Below are 19,500 nucleotides of genomic sequence, written 5' to 3'. Positions count from 1 at the left end.
AAGATCCATGACTTTGGTTGATATTGGAGAATTATGATGGGAATGTGATTGGAGGAGACAGGATTTTAACTTTATCTGATAATCTTTTTAAAAATCTGAGGCAAAACAAAATACTAATATTTGTTAAATTGGGGTATTGGATGCAGGAGTATTTTTTTATTGTCTTTTGTACTTATATATATATTTTTCTACACACACACACACGCACACACACACACATACAATATAGCTTTATATGAGACAGTGATCAGAGAGGGCTTTCCTTCTGTTGTGAAGTAATTGTATCTTCCAAGAAATGAAGAGAAAATTCTGATCTCACTTCCGGTTGTGCACCATTTTACCCCACGTTGCTTCTTCCCTTTTTTCAGGATTGGATGCAATGATCAAAACCATCTTTATGCAATAAAAGCAAGAATCAACACGCAGAACTACATCAAACTAAAAAGCTTCTGCACATCAAAAGAAAAAAATAGACAAAATGAAAAGTCAATCTACAGAATGGGGGAAATATTTGCAAACCATATATGGATAAGAGGTTAATTTCCAAAATACACAAAGAGCTCATACCACTGAATAACAAAAAGACAAACAATCTGGCTAAAAAATGAGCAGATGAACTGAAGAGACATTTTTCCAAAGAAGACACATAAATGTCCACCAAACAGATGGAAAGATGCTCAACATCACTGATCATCAGGGAAATGCAAATCTAAACCATAATGAGATATCACCTCACACTTGTTAGAATGGCTGTCATAAAAAAAAGATGAGAGATAACGTGTTGTCCAAAAATGTGGAGAAAAGGGAACGACTGTGCAGTATTGGTAGGAATGTAAATTGGCTCAGCCACTATAGAAAACAGTATGGAGGTTCTTCAAAAAATTAAAAATATAACTACCATATGATCCAGCAATCTCACCTCTAAGTATATGTCCAAAGGAAATGAAAACATGATATCAAAAAGATATTTGGTAGTGTACATATGTCAATACCACTCCCTCACTTCGTTGCTTTGTGACCACTTAGAGGGGTGGGATAGGGAGGGTGGGAGGGAGACACAACAGGGAGGGCATATAGGGATACATGTATATGTATATCTAATTCACTTTGTTATACAGCAGAAACTAACACCACATTGTAAAGCAATTATACTCCAATAAAGATGTTAAAAAAAAGAAAAAGATATTTGTACTCCTATGTTTATTGCAGCATTATTCACAAAAGCCAGGATATGGAAACAACCTAGATGTCTATCAATGGATGTATGGATAAAGAAGGTGTCTCACACACACACACACACACACACACACACACACACACACACTGGAATATTATTCAGCCATGAGAAAGAAGGACTTCTTGCCATTTTCGACAACATGGGTGAACCTTGAGGGCATTATGTCAAATGTGATAAGGCAGACAGAGAAAGACAAATACTGTATGATACCACTTATATGTAGAATCCAAAAAAGCTGAATTCATAAAAACAGAGAGTAGAATCATAGTTACCAGAAAATGGGGGGTGGGTGGATTGGGGGGATGTTGGTCAAAGGGTACAAACTTGAAGTAAGAGGATGAATAAGTTCTGGAGAGCAATGCATGGCGTTGTGATTGTAGTTAACACCACTGTATTGTATATCTTGAAGTTGCTAAGAGACTTGATCTTAAATTTTCTCACCACAAAAAAAGAAATGATAATTATGTGATGGGACAGAGGTGTCAGCTAACACTACGGAGGTAATCATATTGCAACATATAAATGTATCCGATCAACACACTGTACACCTTAAATTTACAATGTTATACGTCAATTATATCTCAATTAAAAAAATCTTTACAGTTTGAGCAATGAGCCAAATAAAACAAGATGAAATTCAAAAGGATAAATATAAGGATATGAACTTAGATTTAAAAAAACTGCAGAAGACTAAGATGGGAGAAACATGGCTTAATAGGAGCACATCTAGGTGATTTACTGGACAATAAATTCAGTATTAATCAACAGTATGATGTAAACAAAATAGTTAATGGAAATTTAGAATGCATTAATAAAAACATGTTTTCTAAAACAAACTGGTGATAAGTCTTCTCTGGGCTGGTTAAATTATTATGTTCAATTTTGGCCCCCATAATTTAAGAACGAAAATGAAATTTGCTTAGAAAACTAGGAGGAGAGTTAAAAAAAAACAAAACTAAAAAGAAAATCTCATAAGAATACTACTCTTAGAACAAAAGTGTTTAAAGGAGATTCATATAATCAGAATCATAATTATCTAGCATTTGAAGTGATACCAAGTAGAAGACAATGTCAGTCTGCTTTGTAAGATCCCAAATGTTAGAAGATGGATTTATAAACAGAAGCAACTGAGAGAGTTTTGCTTTCACAAATAGAAAGTCTGTCTGATACTCAGGTAAGATCTTAATTTACCTGTGAGGTTAGTATCAAGTCAAGCTTTCTTGAACATTCAAGCCAAGGCTGGACATTCGGAAAGAGGTTGATCTACAGGGGTCTTAAATTTACATGAATGGTTAGACTGAGAGAACTGTTCTTAGTTCTGAAGTTACTGTTCTTAAAATGGGCCGCCCAAGCTGAGAACTCTCTTCAAAATACAGTTGGGAGGGAGATGAGGAACCCCTGTTATTTTTTCAATTTGTACTCTTGTCGATCGTCTTGTCAATCCTCGAGTATTTCCTGGTATTTCTTCATCTTTTTTGTTTACGTATTGTTTCCCAAGTGGGTTGTAAAACTCTAATGGGGAAGGAGAGAAAAAATATATTTCTCATATATTGGTTTTCCTGGAATTTAGCAATGTTTTCTGTCAATAGATGCTCATGATATTGTACATCAACTATACCTCGATACAAAATATTAGATGCACAATAAATTTTGAGTATTGATGATGGTGAGTACGAATGATTTCTCTGATTATTAAAAATATCTATTTTCCCAAGGCAGAAATTTGGGAAGTTTTGGAAGTTACCTAAGGCAGAAATATGGAAGATTTGCATACAAATTCTTATAGCTCTAAGACACATTATTAAGTTTCAACAGGACTCCATGTCCTCTCCCAAATCATCCTTCACAGAGGATGGGAGTAAACTCATATTCAGGAAGTCTAGAGAATTGAAGCCTGAATGGCCCACTGTAATGTGAACATTTACATTTTATCTTAGATGAAACATTCATACTTTATCTTAAGAGACCCACAGAAAATTTGCTTGGTATTTTGATATATTAATGCATAAACATAAGACTAATTATTTTACATATCCTAACTTTAGAAGAAAAAGGATATTCCTACATCTTTCTTAATGGTCAAGATGCTGCTGCTGTGAGATTACCAATTTTGGAAAATTAGGCTGAATTGGAAAAGAACTGACTCTGCACTCAATATTAGTGATTTATCATCTCACTCTTGGTGTAACAATATTTCTAGAACTCAAACTTAGAAATACACCGATGACAATATCCTCCATCCCCACCGCCAAGCTGCACTACAATACGGTGATTAAACAACTTCTGGAGTTGGGCTGTGTCCAGATCTTGCCTCTATCATCAACTGGATGCCCTTTGGTTAGTTATTTAATCTCTTTGTGTCCCAGTGTCCTTATCTGCAGATAATTATTGATTGTAATAGGACACATCAGTACACCATTACTACTATAAGGGTTAAGTGGATTGAACATGTAAAATACTTGGAAAAAATCCTTGTACCTACAGTAAGTACTTAATAGTGACAGCTCTCTCAAGGTAATGCTGGAGAGCATTGTTCATGATGTCACCCAAAAGTTGGTGTGGTACAATGTTTTCAGGCTACAGATGTTGAAGATTTCCACACTTTCTTCCTGCTGAGAGCTCATTTCACTTCTTATAGGGTGGCTTGTACAGTTTTTGTGTCCATTGGTTAGACTCTTCCTAGCTCAGGGATCTACACAAAGGCTTATTCAGTGAAGAAAAATGGTTGGATTTCCATTTCACCACTAACACTGTCATTTTTATCACATGTAAATGAACTGAGTCTCCAGTGACTCACGGTATCCACAATCAACTCCTACCCCACAATCACACTTCATGATAATTGTAGCCATTTTGTCATGTTTAATGAAAGCATTCAGTGTTGTCATATAGTTGTTGATTCAGTGTTTAGCCCCCAAAAGGTATTTGCTAGATAAGCCAAATTTGTGAGGCCCTTTTTAGCACTGGGATGGACAAGGAAGCAATTCACCACGTACTGATATTTATTCTTAGTTGTGATGTATTTTCCCTGTGAAGGAAAACAACCCACTCCTCAATTTAAAATGTCTGATAGCTACCCTGCTTCAGCTAAGCCAGCATATATCTATGTCACGCAGCAAGCTTTCAGCATCACTTCCTGTCCCATGACTTGTTCATCTAAAAAGAGTGGCATCCAAACCAGTTTTCCTTTTTTTTTGCCGGGGGGCGGGGCGCGGAGAGGGATAATTTTTAGTGTGCTGTTTTCAAAAATCACCATTTTATGATTGCATTAAACTCTGAAAAATTCAAGAAGTAAACTCTTCGTGCATGAAGAGAAAAGAATTACTAAAAATAGGACTTGGTCCGCTCTTTTGGTGGTTAGAATCTGGTTCCATCAGTGAATACATCCATGCAGTTCCTTTCCCTTGGTTATCCATGAAGCTTGCTAAAAATGCCACGTTATGTTGAGTCAGCAATTCTCCATGTTCATGATCCTTTCATACATATTTATAAACACATAAATATGTATCATAACATATAAATATATAAAAAGACTAAAAATTCGTTCCTCCTGTGCTTTCCTCTGTCATTAAAGTACAGAATCAGAGCCACGTCAGTCCTCTTCCCGTTTTGGCTCCTGAGCGTCTATCGGACATGCTGAAAAGCATTGTTTGACAGGGCTGTTTGCAAAGAGCACCTTGTGCAGCTCAGCTGCTAAGTTTTGTCCCCAGAAGATTCAGCCATTTCCATACCACAGAACATCACAATTTCTACTCTTGTGATTCTGCACTTCTATCAACTTCCTATTTTCTTCTTTTGACCATGCTTTTTAGAGTGTTGCAGTAAGAGACATCTGGACTGGAGTCACAAAGGGCTGCCTTGTACTGGCCACAAGGCATTAAGTTACCTAACGTCTGCCTCAGTTTGTAAAATGGGGAGTGATACTTACTTCACTCAGTAGTTGTAAGGATAGAAAACATATATATTGCTATTATAACTACTGACTTTAGCAGTGTGCCAGGGAAACAGCACTCAATAATCTGTAATCACAATCATTGTTCCTATTATTATTACCTCTAGACCTGTCTTCATATATATATATATATTTTTTTTTTTTGTGGTACGCGGGCCTCTCACTGTTGTGGCCTCTCCCGTTGCGGAGCACAGGCTCCGGACGCGCAGGCTCAGCGGCCATGGCTCACAGGCCCAGCCGCTCCACAGCACGTGGGATCTTCCCGGACCGGGGCACGAACCCGTGTCCCCTACATCGGCAGGTGGACTCTCAACCACTGCGCCACCAGGGAAGCCCCTGTCTTCATATTTATTTACCAAAAAATACCTGATGATTTTCTTCAAACTTGTATGATGCGTTTTTAAATATAACAGCAAAGATGATAGATTTACTTGGCAGTTGCCAAGGTTCTCATATGAAGAGTTAAAACTTGGGCCCTTGCCATTCAAAGTGTGGGCTGTGGGCCAGAAGCATCACATTCCCTGGGAGCTTCATAGGAATGAGGATGTCAAGTCCCACCTCAGATGTACTGGATCTGATTTTGCATTTTAACAATACAGAACAATACGGACTTACAAGTGATGTACATACATTAAAGCCAGTTCAGGGCACGCTAAGTTGTGAACTTGAGGCATCGTGATCAGTGTGTAGAGGAGGTATATTCATGAGAGTTGGAAAGACATCGTGTATTCTAGGGAAGCACCTGGTGGAAGGAAAGACCACAGAAGGCTTGCTGAACTGCTCCCCCGTCAGGTTCATTCACTTGCCGTCCTCCCTCTGTTTCCTTTCTCCCCACTCACTGTCACACAGTACTGTGTGCCTTCCACTTTGAGCTGTGATTGTGTACAAGCCTGTTTATATTAGAACCGGACTCTGACATCGTAAAGAGTCTCGCCTGTTTTGGTGTCCCCAGCAGCTACCGTGAGATGCTACCTCACGGCAATCTTTGCAGACCCTTCCAGCCTGTGGGAAGGTGCCCAGCACTGCTTGACCTTCTCTGACCTGTAATTCCATATTGTTTTATAGCTTTGCCATTTGTGAGTTTTTCCTACAAGACTGTGAGCTCTTTGAGGGCAGAGTCTGGGCCATTTACCTTCGTATTTTTGATACACATGAAATAATACTTATGTGTTTCAGTTAAGATTCCACTAAGAACTGATACTTTGCGAGCTGGAGCAGGTCATAGAAACAACCCTCTATTTTGCTCCGAGGGAAAGTGTTAATTTAATGAGGAGAAATTTCTCTCATAAAGTTTATCCCCCTTTTGTTTCTTCTTAAAATGTTGGTACCTACTCATGTTCGTGTATTTTGGAATCTAATATAAGCCAGTACTTAATTCCATACATAAATGTAAAATTTAGCTATTTTGATGCTAATATCATCAAAATGATAGGTGGTAAAAAGCACCATATTTTCCAGGAATTTCACCACATACATAACCTTGAGAACCAGTGAGGTCAGTCAACGCTTGTTAAATGAGTGAAACAGAGAAAGAGAAGGCTTTTCTAGCATGAGAGAGTAGATAGATTCTCTGACAGAGGCCAGAGTTGCACAGTTAAAATGAAGGGGAAGGTTATTCAATTACTTGGTAATTTCAGAAAGTCTAGAAGACCAATACAGATAAAGTAGCACTTTTAAAAATCCAATCTTGGGCTTCCCTGGTGGCGCAGTGGTTAAGAGTCCGCCTGCTGACGCAGGGGACACGGGTTCGTGTCCCGGTCCGGGAAGAGTCCACGTGCCGCGCGTGCACAGAGAGGCTGGGTCCCGTGAGCCATGGCCACTGAGCCTGCGCGTCCCGAGCCTGTGCTCCGCAACAGGAGACGCCACAACAGTGAGAGGCCCGCGTACCAGAAAAAAAAAAATCCAATCTTTGCCTCATTCATTCAGGCTTTGCTTTAGTTTAGAACAGTAGCATTAGCTTAAGGTAAATGTTTCAGAAATGGGACCAAAACTACATTACAGTAAGGGCAATTTTGTCATAAACACTGCCTGGTGACAATGAGACTCCTTAGCATGGTCTATTACTGTCATTGTGCCATTCTAGAATATACCAGTGATTAATATGCAGTCATAATGTGTTTACTTAGGAAAGTACTGATAGCATTTTCTTCTCTGTGACATACTCATTTTGAGATTCATCAAACTGGTTTGCAGAGAGCAGACGTGCTCATTATTTCAATTCACATAAAGAAGATAAGCAAGTTAACATAAGGAAAGAAAAAAAAAAGACTTAAAATGTGAAAAGAAAAAGAATTCAGTAGAGAAACCAAAATCACAACATTTGGAAAAAGGGTGTGCCAGAGACTGTTTCTCCTAATAGTAATTATTCATGTAATTATTTAAGATAGTTACACGAGCAGGGATAATTGCTATGGAAATTCAACATAGAGCACTGTTTATATAAACACGTTAAATGGGAATAAAGAGAATAATGCCATGTGGAAGCATCCGCAAAAGGATCTAAAACATACAAAATATATCCCATTTATGTTTCTGTTTAATGTCGTATCCCTGTGTGTTATTCAAATCTTTTTCTACGACTAAGCCAGTGTGGGTTATCTCTGATTCTCTGTTGCATTTCATAACACGTCTATATGGAACTATAGCTCTACTTTGCCAACTCCTCAGACATATTCAGCATATGAGGTAGTATATTACCTATTCTTTCCAAAGCTACATTCTGTATATTTTGTCTTATACTCATAGACATCTTTAAAAGAACATTTAAAGAGACAATCAGGGAACCAGTAAACCGTTCAAAAGCCCTTGTTCTACTCAAGGTGAAAATTTGTCAGAGGGTTATGGTCATCTTTCCCTTCAGCACATTATATCTTTTTAATCAAAATAATTACTTCCCTTCACTCAGCAAACTGGTGCCTGTTATAAAATTCATACCAGTTCAGCCTTTTTTTTTTTTTTAAATAAACACACCAATCTCCAGGAAGTGCACCAGTGATGGAATCAATTCAATCAGCTCTCTTCATTCACACAGGAAAACATTTTTACTCATTCCAGGAAGAGTGGGCAGCAGCTATTAGAAAGGCTGAGTACAATGATGAAGGAATAAAGGCTCTCCCCAGGAGCCACTGACACAGCTATTCCCAGCTGCCCACCAAGTACCCTCTGAAATACAGAAAAGAGATAGGAAATAACAGGTTTTTTTTGGGGGGGGGGGTGAGGGGGTGGGGAACCATGATTATTCTCCATCCTCATAAATTCGTGGAAGAATGTTGGTAATGAAAGAAACTCTATTGGTTTAATTTTTAACAAAGAATAACTCTAGGGGGAGAAGTGGACATTGGCAGTAATATCCAGGACATAATCAGGTCAAATGGGCACGATATATATTGACTTCAAAGTTCAGGGTTATTGTGAAGATATTAAATACTCTATACACAGATATATACATATATGTGTATATATATGGTGCTGTATATAGATATATATACTTGTATATCACATATGTACATTATATAGTATATGTATACGTATGTAAAATGTATTCACATATGTACATTGATACATATATACATATATAGGGGGAGAGAGAGAGAGAGAGAAAGAAACTAAGCACAATGATAGACACAATAGTAGGTAGTCAAGTATCATTAGCTAGCCAGATTGCCATCATAATTCCTACTTCATCTATGACACTTTCCCAGCTCACTAATCCTCTGGTTTAGAATAGTGACTCTCACACTTGATGGTAAAGGACCAGGGTGTTTTTTTGTTTGTTCTTCATTTTTAAATTTCCAGTCAGCCTTGGAGCAATACTTTGGTCAAATATAATAAAAATAAATAATAAATTTTAAAAAAGCAATGTACAAGCCCCAATTAGTTTTTACTATTAGATTTAATAGACATAAAATTACTCTTTCAAATTGCTGTGAACATTTCTAGATGCTTCCTCTCCATTTCATTACTTACTTTGTTGTGAACCAGTAAGAAATGTTTTGCAAATCAGCACGTGGATTGCATGTGGCCACACATTGGGTAGTGATGTTCTGTCACTTACTGTCTGTACCAAATGTCAAAACTAGCTTTGTTGGGAGATGATATTGGGCAAATGATGGCTATCCAGCGGTGAGGATTGCTCTGTTGGCCCATTTTCATGTGTATTCTGTGTACTGATTGACTGATGACAGAATGTACTGAAAGCAGTTCTTATCTTTACTTATTGTTGCTAAGTATGATACCCTGACCTAATATAAGATGGGAACGAAACTTGGATATACCTTAAGAGGTGTGCTAGAATTCAGATGTATTTTGCTACTATTAAGATAAGTGTTTCATGTCATTCTTGAAATATACAAAGAAGGCATTTTTTTCAGCATTAAAAAAACTTTTGAGGAGGAAATGAACTCTGCTATCCTCAAGAAAAGAGCTGCCTCTATGTATAAGACAAATTTACACAATTCCTTACATTTCCAAAACTGATAGTATTTTCTGTGGCTTATTGTGTAACAATTTACTCCTGGCTGTTCATTCACACACAGCCAGCACAGCCAAAAGTCAGCAGTGTTCTGTTGCTCCCAAGTCAGTGTTTCTGGTTTTAACACATAGACAAAATTAATTCAACATGAGTAGCATTTCTCCTAATAATACATCCCTTTCATTGTGTTCAGCTCTGTGCCTTTTTTTTCAACTAGTAACATAAAATATGTTAAGAACACTGTTCATTTTCAACAGCTTCCTCACAATAAAACTCCCCGTTTAAGCAGAACGGATATCAGAAATATTTGAAGTTCTCTAGTAACAATACTGAAATGGCTGTGGAGTAGAATGAAAAAAAAAATGTCTCCTTAATTCTGTAATTGTCAGGAAAAAGGCTGCCTTCCTAGTTGCCAGGTATATAGATGTTATAAACACGATGCAGTTTATTAGAAATTCCCCCTTAGGCTTAGTTAATTGGATATCGTCAGCAATCTTTAGTCTCATCATTAATTGTATTGGTAGTATTTTAAAAAGGATTTTTGTACATACAGCCATCCATTGTTTGTATCAAAGATAGATTGTTCATTGACTGATTGATTGCCTTTCGTATGGAAACCTCAGGTTGGGAAAGGAACTAAAATCTATTCTTTGAGATTTACTTTTGAAATACACTATTAAGAACAAAAGCTTCCTGAGGCAGAGACCATCATCTGCTTCCCTGTTAGTGCAATTCAGCATGAAACCATGAGCAGCCCTCCCTGGATGCTGATCAGAATAGAGAGCAAAACTGGGCTGATTATTTCAACTAGATGAACTTACAAAATGATGAGTAAGTAGCAATATAAATAAATTCACACATTTTATGCTGTGCTGTATTTACAAAGGTTTACATAAATCAAATTAGGTAACTTAGCTTTAAATAAACTGAAAATAATTTGACTTGTGATTTTGTAAAAGTTCATTCTTATTTGGCATTCACAGGTAGAGCAAGTCAACATTGATCCCATTTAAAGAGAAAAATTTTGAAATTTAATATAGAATAAAAGTGAAAAGGATTCTTTTAAATAGTATTAGAAGAAATGAATCACCATTTGGAAAGAGATAAAATGAATTAAATCTTCAAACTACATATCAGAATCTACTCTAAATATATTCCAGACATAAATGCAAAAATTGAAAATATACAAGTATTACAAGAAAACATAGGTGAATTCCTTTATGACATGGGAGAAGGGAAAGTCTTACAAACCATGATCAAATTTAAGAAAAAATAAGAGACTTTGCGAAGCCAAAAAACAAAACAAAACAAAAAGACCACCATCGTAAGCATAATCAATGGACAAATGACAAAGTGGGAGAAAATATTTTAATTTATAGCTTAAAGGATTAGTTTCCAGATAAATAAAAAGCTCTTTTAAAAAGAAGAAAATGAGGGAGTGGCAGGACATATTTAAAGTGATGAAAGGGAAAAACCTACAACCAAGTTTACTCTACCCAGCAAGGATCTCATTCAGATTCCATGGAGAAATTAAAACCTTTACAGACAAGCAAAAGCTAAGAGAATTCAGCACCACCAAACCAGCTTTACAGCAAATGCTAAAGGAACTTCTCTAGGCAGGAAACACAAGAGAAGGAAAAGACCTACAATAACAAACCCAAAACAATTACGAAAATGGTAATAGGAATATATATATTGATAATTATCTTAAATGTGAATGGATTAAATGCTCCAACCAAAGACACAGAGTGGATTAATGGATACAAAACCAAGATCTGTATATATGCTATTTACAAGAGACCCACTTCAGACCTAGGGACACATACAGACTGAAAGAGAGGGGATGGAAAAAGATATTCCATGCAAATGGAAATCAAAAGAAAGCTGGAGTACCAATTCTCATATCAGACAAATTAGACTTTAAAAATAAAGACTATTACAGGAGACAAAGAAGGACACTACATAATGATCAAGGGATCAGTCCAAGAAGAAGATATAACAACTGTAAATATTTATGCACCCAACATAGGAGCACCTCAATACATAAGGCAAATGCTAACAGCCATAAAAGGGGAAATCGACAATAACACAATCATAGTAGGGGACTTTAACACCCCACTTTCACCAATGGACAGATCATCCAAAATGAAATTAATAAGGAAACACAAGCTTTAAATGATGCATTAAACAAGATGGACTGAATTGATATTTATAGGATATTCCATCCAAAAAAAAAAAAAGAATACACTTTCTTCTCAAGTGCTCATGGAACATTCTCCAGGATAGATCATACCTTGGGTCACAAATCAAGCCTTGGTAAATTTAAGAAACTTGAAATCATATCAAGTGTCTTTTCCAACCACAATGCTATGAGACTAAATATCAATTACAAGAAAAAATCTGTAAAAACTACAAACACATGGAGGCTAAACAATACACTACTAAATAACCAAGAGCTCACTGAAGAAATCAAAGAGGAAATTTAAAAATACCTAGAAACAAATGACAATGAAAACACAATGGCCCAAAACCTATGGGATGCAGCAAAAGCAGTTCTAAGAGGGAAGTTTATAGCAACACAATCCTACCTCAAGAAACAAGAAACAGCTCAGATAAACAACCTAACCTTACACTTAAAGCAATTAGAGAAAGAAGAGCAAAAAAACGCCAAAGTTAGCAGAAGGAAAGAAATCATAAAGATCAGATCAGAAATTAATGAAAAAGAAACAAAGGAAACAATAGCAAAGATCAATAAAACTAAAAGTTGGTTCTTGGAGAAGTAAACAAAATTGATAAACCATTAGCTAGACTCATCAAGAAAAAAAGGGAGAAGACTCAAATCAATAGAATCAGAAATGAAAAAGGAGAAGTAACAACTGACACTGCAGAAATACAAAGGATCATGAGAGATTACTACAAGCAACTATATGCCAATAAAATGGACAACCTGGAAGAAATGGACACATTCTTAGAAAAGCACAAACTTCTGAGACTTAACCAGGAAGAAATAGAAAATATAAACAGACCAGTCACAAGCACTGAAATTGAGACTTCGATTAAAACTCTTCCAACAAACAAAAGCCCAGGACCAGATGGTTTCACAGGGGAATTCTATCAAACATTTACAGAAGGAGCTAACACTTATTCTTCTCAAACTCCTCCAAAGTATAGCAGAGGGAGGAACACTCCCAAACTCACTCTATGAGGCCACCATCACCCTGATAGCAAAACCAGAAAAAGATGTCACAAAGAAAGAAAACTACAGGCCAATATCACTGATGAACATAGATGCAAAAATCCTCAACAAAATACTAGCAAACAGAATCCATCAGCACATTAAAAGGATCATACACCATGATCAAGTGGGGTTTACCCCAGGAATGAAAGGATTCTTCAATATACACAAATCAATCAACGTGATACACAATGTTAACAAATTGAAGGAGAAAAACCATATGATCATCTCAATAGATGCAGGAAAAGCTTTCAACAAACTTCAACACCCATTTATGATAAAAACCCTGCAGAAAGTAGGCATAGAGGGAACTTACCTCAACATAATAAAGGTCATATATGACAAGCCAACAGCCAACATCGTTCACAATGATGAAAAACTGAAACCATTTCCTCTAAGATCAGGCACAAGACAAGATTGTCCACTCTCACCACTATTATTCAACATAGTTTTGGAAGTTTTAGCCACAGAAATCAGAGAAGAAAAAGAAATAAAAGGAATCCAAATCAGAAAAGAAGAAGTAAAGCTGTCACTGTTTGCAGATGACATGATACTATACATAGAGAATCCTAAAGATGCTACCAGAAAACTTCTAGAGCTAATGAATGAATTTGGTAAAGTAGCAGGATACAAAATTAATGCACAGAAATCTCTTGCATTCCTACATACTAATGATGAAAAATCTGAAAGAGAAATTAAGGAAACACTCCCATTTACCATTGCAACAAAAAACCTAGGAATAAACCTACCTCAGGAGACAAAAGACCTGTATGCAGAAAACTATAAGACACTGATGAAAAAAATTAAAGATGATACAAACAGATGGAGAGATATACCATGTTCTTCGATTGGAAGAATCAACATTGTGAAAATGACTATATTACCCAAAGCAATCTACAGATTCAATGCAATCCCTATCAAACTACCAATGGCATTTTTGACAGAACTAGAACAAAAAATTCCACAGTTTATATGGAAACACAAAAGACCCCAGATAGCCAAAGCAATCTTCAGAAAGAGAAACAGCTGGAGGAATCAGGCTCCCTGATTTCAGACTATACTACAAAGCTACAGTAATCAAGATAGTATGGTACTGGAAAAAAACACAAATATAGATCAATGGAACAGGATTGAAAGCCCAGAGATAAACCCACGCACCTATGGTCACCTTATTTTTGATAAAGGTGGCAAGAATATACAATGGAGAAAAGACAGCCTCTTCAGTAAGTGGTGCTGGGAAAACTGGACTGCTACATGTAAAAGAATGAAATTAGAACACTCCCTAACATCATACACAAAAATAAACTCAAAATGGATTACGTACCTAAATGTAAGGCCAGACTCTATAAAACTCTTAGAGGAAAACACAGGCAGAGCACTCTATGACATAAATAACAGCAAGATCCTTTTTGACCCACTTCCTAGAGAAATGGAAATAAAAACAAAAATAAACAAATGGGACCTAATGAAACTTAAAAGCTTTTGCACAGCAAAGGAAACTATAAACAAGATAAAAAGACAACCCTCAGAATGGGAGAAAATATTGGCAAATGAAGCAACTGACAAAGGATTAATCTCCAAAATTTACAAGCACCTCATGCAGCTCAATATCAGAAAACAAACAACCCAATCCAAAAATGGGCAGAAGACCTAAATAGACATTTCTCCAAAGAAGATATACAGGTTGCCAACAAACACATGAAAGGATGCTCAACATCAGTAATCATTAGAGAAATGCAAATCAAAACTACAATGAGGTATCATCTCATACCGGTCAGAATGGCCATCATCAAAAAATCTACAAACAATAAATGCTGGAGAGGGTGTGGAGAAAAGGGAACTCTCTTGCACTGTTGGTGGGAATGTAAATTGTTACAGCCACTATGGAGAACAGTATGGATGTTCCTTAAAATACTAAAAATACAACTACCATACGACCCAGCAATCCCACTACTGGGCATATACCCTGAGAAAACCATAATTCAAAAAGAGTCATGTACCACAATGTTCATTGCAGCACTATTTACAATAGCCAGGACATGGAAGCAACCTAAATGCCCATCAACAGATGAATGGATAAAGATATGGTACATACATACAATGGAATATTATTCAGCCATAAGAAGAAACAAAATTAGGTCATTTGTAGAGACGTGGATGGACCTAGAGACTGTCATACAGAGTGAAGTAAGTCAGAAAGAGAAAAACAAATATCGTATATTAATGCATATATGTGGAATCTAAAAAATTGGTATAGATGATCTTATTTGCAGAGCAGAAATAGAGACACAGATGTAGAGAACAAACGTATGGACACCAACGGGGAGAAGGAGGGGTAGGATCAATTGGGAGATTGGGATTGACATATATACACTATTGATACTATGTATAAAATAGATAACAAATGAGAACCTACTCTATAGCTCAGAGAACTCTACTCAGTGATCTGTGGTGACCTAAATGGGAAGGAAATCCAAAAAATAGGAGATAGATGTATACGTATGGCTGATTCACTTTGCTGTACAGTAGAAACTAACACAGCATTGTAAAGCAACTATACTCCAATAAAAGTTAATTTTAAAAAAGTGGCACAGGAAACTTTTGGAGGTTATGGACATGCTTGATAACCTTGATTGAGGTGATGATATCACAAGTATATGCATATATCCAAACTCATCCAATTGTATGCATGAAATGTACTTTTTTGATATATCAGTTACACTTCAATAAAGCTGGAGAACTGTCTTATATGATTTTATCCAGTGTAAATCTATGAATATTTTCAGAGAAAAATATCTTTATTAATAGTTGTTGAGTGAATATCCCCATAATTACATATTATGCAAAGACACAACACTTAAAATCAACACATTAAGTATAATGATTCTAATGCAAATATTTGAGTTCAAAATGCTGTTTCCATGGAATAATAATATTCTGTAAATTTGGGGCAATTAAAATAATGAAAATCAATTTTCAATCAGTATTTGACGAGACACTCTTTTAGATCAGGCTATGAGAGTTTTAGACGAAAAAGAGTGTGTCAGAGAAACTGGTCGAAATATAATGTCCAATTCAGCTGGAAATATCCTAAGACTGACATTTACTAGTACCGTACAGAAAGTCTTAATTTAAGCCAATCATTAAAAACTTTTCAAAAATTTACTGGATTTACTTTTTGTATATTTTTCTTTTAAAAAGTCCAGACACAATTCATCTTCTTTTAACCCATGGTATATGATTATTCACTTTGGAGAATTCTTCTTTGTTTGAAGAAAATGCTGCCTTGTTGTTACAGCTAAACATTAAAGTGCAATTTTTAACTTTATGATTTTCATGGCACTAGTTGAAGAGTTAGGTAACATTTCTATAGGACGGCTAAAAGGGGTCTTGCTGTTTGGTTTTTGACAATGAGGCTTTTATCAATTTCTGTTTTATTAAGATCTCTCCAAGAAATTACAGTATTTTGGTGTCAGTATTCTAAAGTAATGCCCCATTAGTTTGGTTGTTTTGTCATAAAGTGTTCCTTGTCTTCACTCACCTTCAACCCCATCTTTACTCATTCTGCCTTTTGAATAAAAAATGTACAATTATACAAGACTTGGAGCAGAATGGGCTTGGGATATCACAAAATTAAAGTGACGCAGTCCTCTTAAAAAAAAATACCGCTAAGCTACAAAGTCAAGTGAGACTTGGAAATGCTAGAGGTCAGAACATTGCTCACAAATTATCCCAGTACAATTTAGCTCCTGAATGTTTTGGAATTATACAAACTGCATCTGATGACTCACATAACTTGTACCTTAAATGTGTTTTGCTGGTGTGCATTCCTTTTAGTCCAAGTACCCCCTGAGGAACAGAGTGTTACAGAAGCAGTTATGGTTTCAATTTCCCCTGTATGATTTGCTTTCATCTGAAAACCAGTAAAAGGGGGGGAAATGGACTGGCTAACTCCTGACATTATCAGGGCTTCAGAGTACTAAATTTCCTCTCTCCTTTTATCGGGGGAGAGAGCCCTACAGATGACAACAGATAACACGGGGGAATGAAGAAATGTGAAGATGTTACTTAGGAAATGTTATTATCAACAGTAATTAATTAGTCTTACCAGGTTCTATGTTCTTGAGACATTTTTTTTCTTTTTAGTTTTAAAACTATTGCACATGTAGTGTCTCATTTGATTCCAGATTTGAGGTTGGTGTCCTTCAACACTGGATATTTTTATGGTATGCTCACGCTATCTACAGGCAGATGAACTGCATTTTAGATTACCAGGGTAATCTGACCTGATTCCTTCTGTATCTCTGAAACTCACTGTTCTCCAGGGATGTCTTCTCACTGATACACAGTATGGTGATTCTTTTTCTAAGTTAATAAAGCATGCGTGATTCAAGTATTTGTTTTGCTCATCTTTCTTTCTCTCCCAGGAGAAAGCTCACTTTATCTTCCACAAACTCCTTAACTACCTACTCCTGATTATGACCATTCCTCAGCTTTTTCCAAGGATGAGGGGTAAACAAGCGGACAAGTGGTGGGGACACTGGCACACATTGTGAGAAGGTCATCAAAGGGTAGGGTACATGGTGCATATACTTTACAGAGACTATAGAGATGCGGAGAACAGAGAGGCACCCAGAAGGGCACCTACCCAATGCAGTCTTGACTTAGTAGATAAGGGGATAAATATACAACAAATTTCAATTTATAGCTTTCTGGGGACTCACAGTGGTCTAGAAAAAGATCATTGGTCTTGGAACCAGAAGCCTTGAGCTTCAGCCCTACCTATACTAAATCACTGGGTAACATTTGACAAGTCACTTAATGTGGCTAAGCCTTAGTTTCTCCATCTGTGAAACAAGAACAAAATCCTCTAGTACCTGAAGGGTTGTTCTCAGGCCCAGATGTCACAATGTGTATGAAAATGCATTATATAAATATGATTATGTTATATCTGGTTTCATCAAGGGGTGAGGTTCCCTGTATGTGCTCTTCCACAATCTTATACACACTCATGAATTAAGGTAGGTATGTTGAACCATCTATGTGATACCCATTTAAAGTTGATGACTAGAGGGGAAAATCCCCATTGTATTAGGAACAACTCTGAGTTCTCTGCGTTTCTGTACCTTAATTTCCATGTTTTCATCATGATACTCATTCTTTGAAAATGAAATATAGAAAATTCAGAGCACTGAACACAGTTAGGAAGCCTGGCTCTGTGTTACTAGAATACAGATGAGCTTCAAATTAATTACTTTAATTCTTTGTCAGATATTTTTTGTAGCTCTTTGAGGTGTTTTCAGTATATTGGTAACTTAAAAATTGTATAAGCAATCTATGAGAGAAGGGCAGAAGTCTCAAAATAATCTTCTGGCTTCTTTTTTTCTTTTCCCATTCTTTATCTACTCACAGTCATATATTTTTAGTGGAGGACTTTTATACCTTCTCCCAAATAGAATATCCAGTTGTGTTATCAGTTAAAGCTCTGTTAAATATTTTTGAATTAGGATGTTCAATTAAAAAAAATTCTAACCTTTTTAATAATTACCACATTCACAGATGAATATAATTTTGTGGTTAACATAATCTATATAAATAAAAGAAATACAATAAATATCTCCAAAAATAACAATTTTAATAATAATGCAGTATCTCAGATGTGTTCATGAATAGTTTGATACTTGTTAGGTATGTTTTTGTGGGAATTTCTTAGAGTCATTGTATTTTTTAAAATATGCATATCATTTTTATTAATCCATCATGGATACGCTACTTATTTTTGTTTATGCTTTCCTATGTCCTTAGTAATATGTCTGTCACGGAATGTGAAGTCAATGAGGTAATTAACATGTTTTTTGATTAAACTATAATCTAAGCAGAAAGCGGGACATATGGTGGGCATTCAATAAATAAACTGAGTTAATGATGACAGGGTTGAAAGTAGAGCACCATAATCTTGAATTGTTTTCAATGAAGTTCTGACAAAATTTTGGGGAAATATCATTGAGCAACTCTTATTTCATGTTAACACTTTTTCCAAAGTGAACAAACTTTCAGGTGACTATTACAACTTTATCTTTTTCCCCAATTTTTTAAATTGTGGTAAAATATACAAACATAAAATTTACCATCTTAACCATTTTCAAGTGTACAGTTCAGTGGTATTAAATATATTCATAATGTGCTGCCCTCACCACCATTCTCCTTCAGAACTCTTTCATCTTGAAAACCTGCAACTCTGTGCCTAAATAATTATTCTCCATTGTCTCATTCCCCCATCCCCTGGCAAATACCATTTTACTTTCTGCCTCTATAATTTTGACTACTAGTAATTATTGTATTTTTTAAGAAAAAAAATTAAAATAATTTGGGGAAAATAGAAATTTAATTGACTTATTCTCTGAGGGAAAACAATATTTATGAAATTCAGTTTTGTTCAATTACTGGCAAATTATTTAGAGATCCTGAGTAGCAGAGAGAGAAAATCATCATGTTTGATAATGAAATATATTTTGATATTAAAGAGTCTATTAAAAGGAATTTAAGGGGGTATATCTTGGCCACCATGTGATACTTACAAAACAACAACAACAAGAGAGAAGCAG

General features: G+C 36.0%; 2 protein-coding genes across 4 annotated transcripts in view; one reads left to right on the top strand and one right to left on the bottom strand.

The window, feature by feature from the left end:
* LOC113607604 (uncharacterized) overlaps window positions 1–19,500 on the top strand; it is a 118,584-nt gene that overhangs the window by 58,507 nt on the left and 40,577 nt on the right. The window contains exon 3 of the transcript XR_003428004.1: window positions 369–523. The gene's annotated coding sequence lies outside the window, so the exon portion shown is untranslated. Of the gene's footprint in view, window positions 1–368 lie in introns of the transcript that reaches the window.
* RGS17 (regulator of G protein signaling 17) overlaps window positions 1–19,500 on the bottom strand; it is an 88,136-nt gene that overhangs the window by 40,269 nt on the left and 28,367 nt on the right. The window lies entirely within an intron of this gene.

The sequence above is a fragment of the Aethalodelphis obliquidens genome, unplaced genomic scaffold (assembly GCF_003676395.1).
Source record: "Aethalodelphis obliquidens isolate GAN/ISIS:26980383/991018 unplaced genomic scaffold, ASM367639v1 scaffold3, whole genome shotgun sequence".
Classification (NCBI taxonomy): Eukaryota; Metazoa; Chordata; class Mammalia; order Artiodactyla; family Delphinidae; genus Aethalodelphis; species Aethalodelphis obliquidens.
The sequence above is the reverse complement of the archived record's forward strand: the minus strand, read 5'-3'. Positions and strand labels throughout refer to the sequence as shown.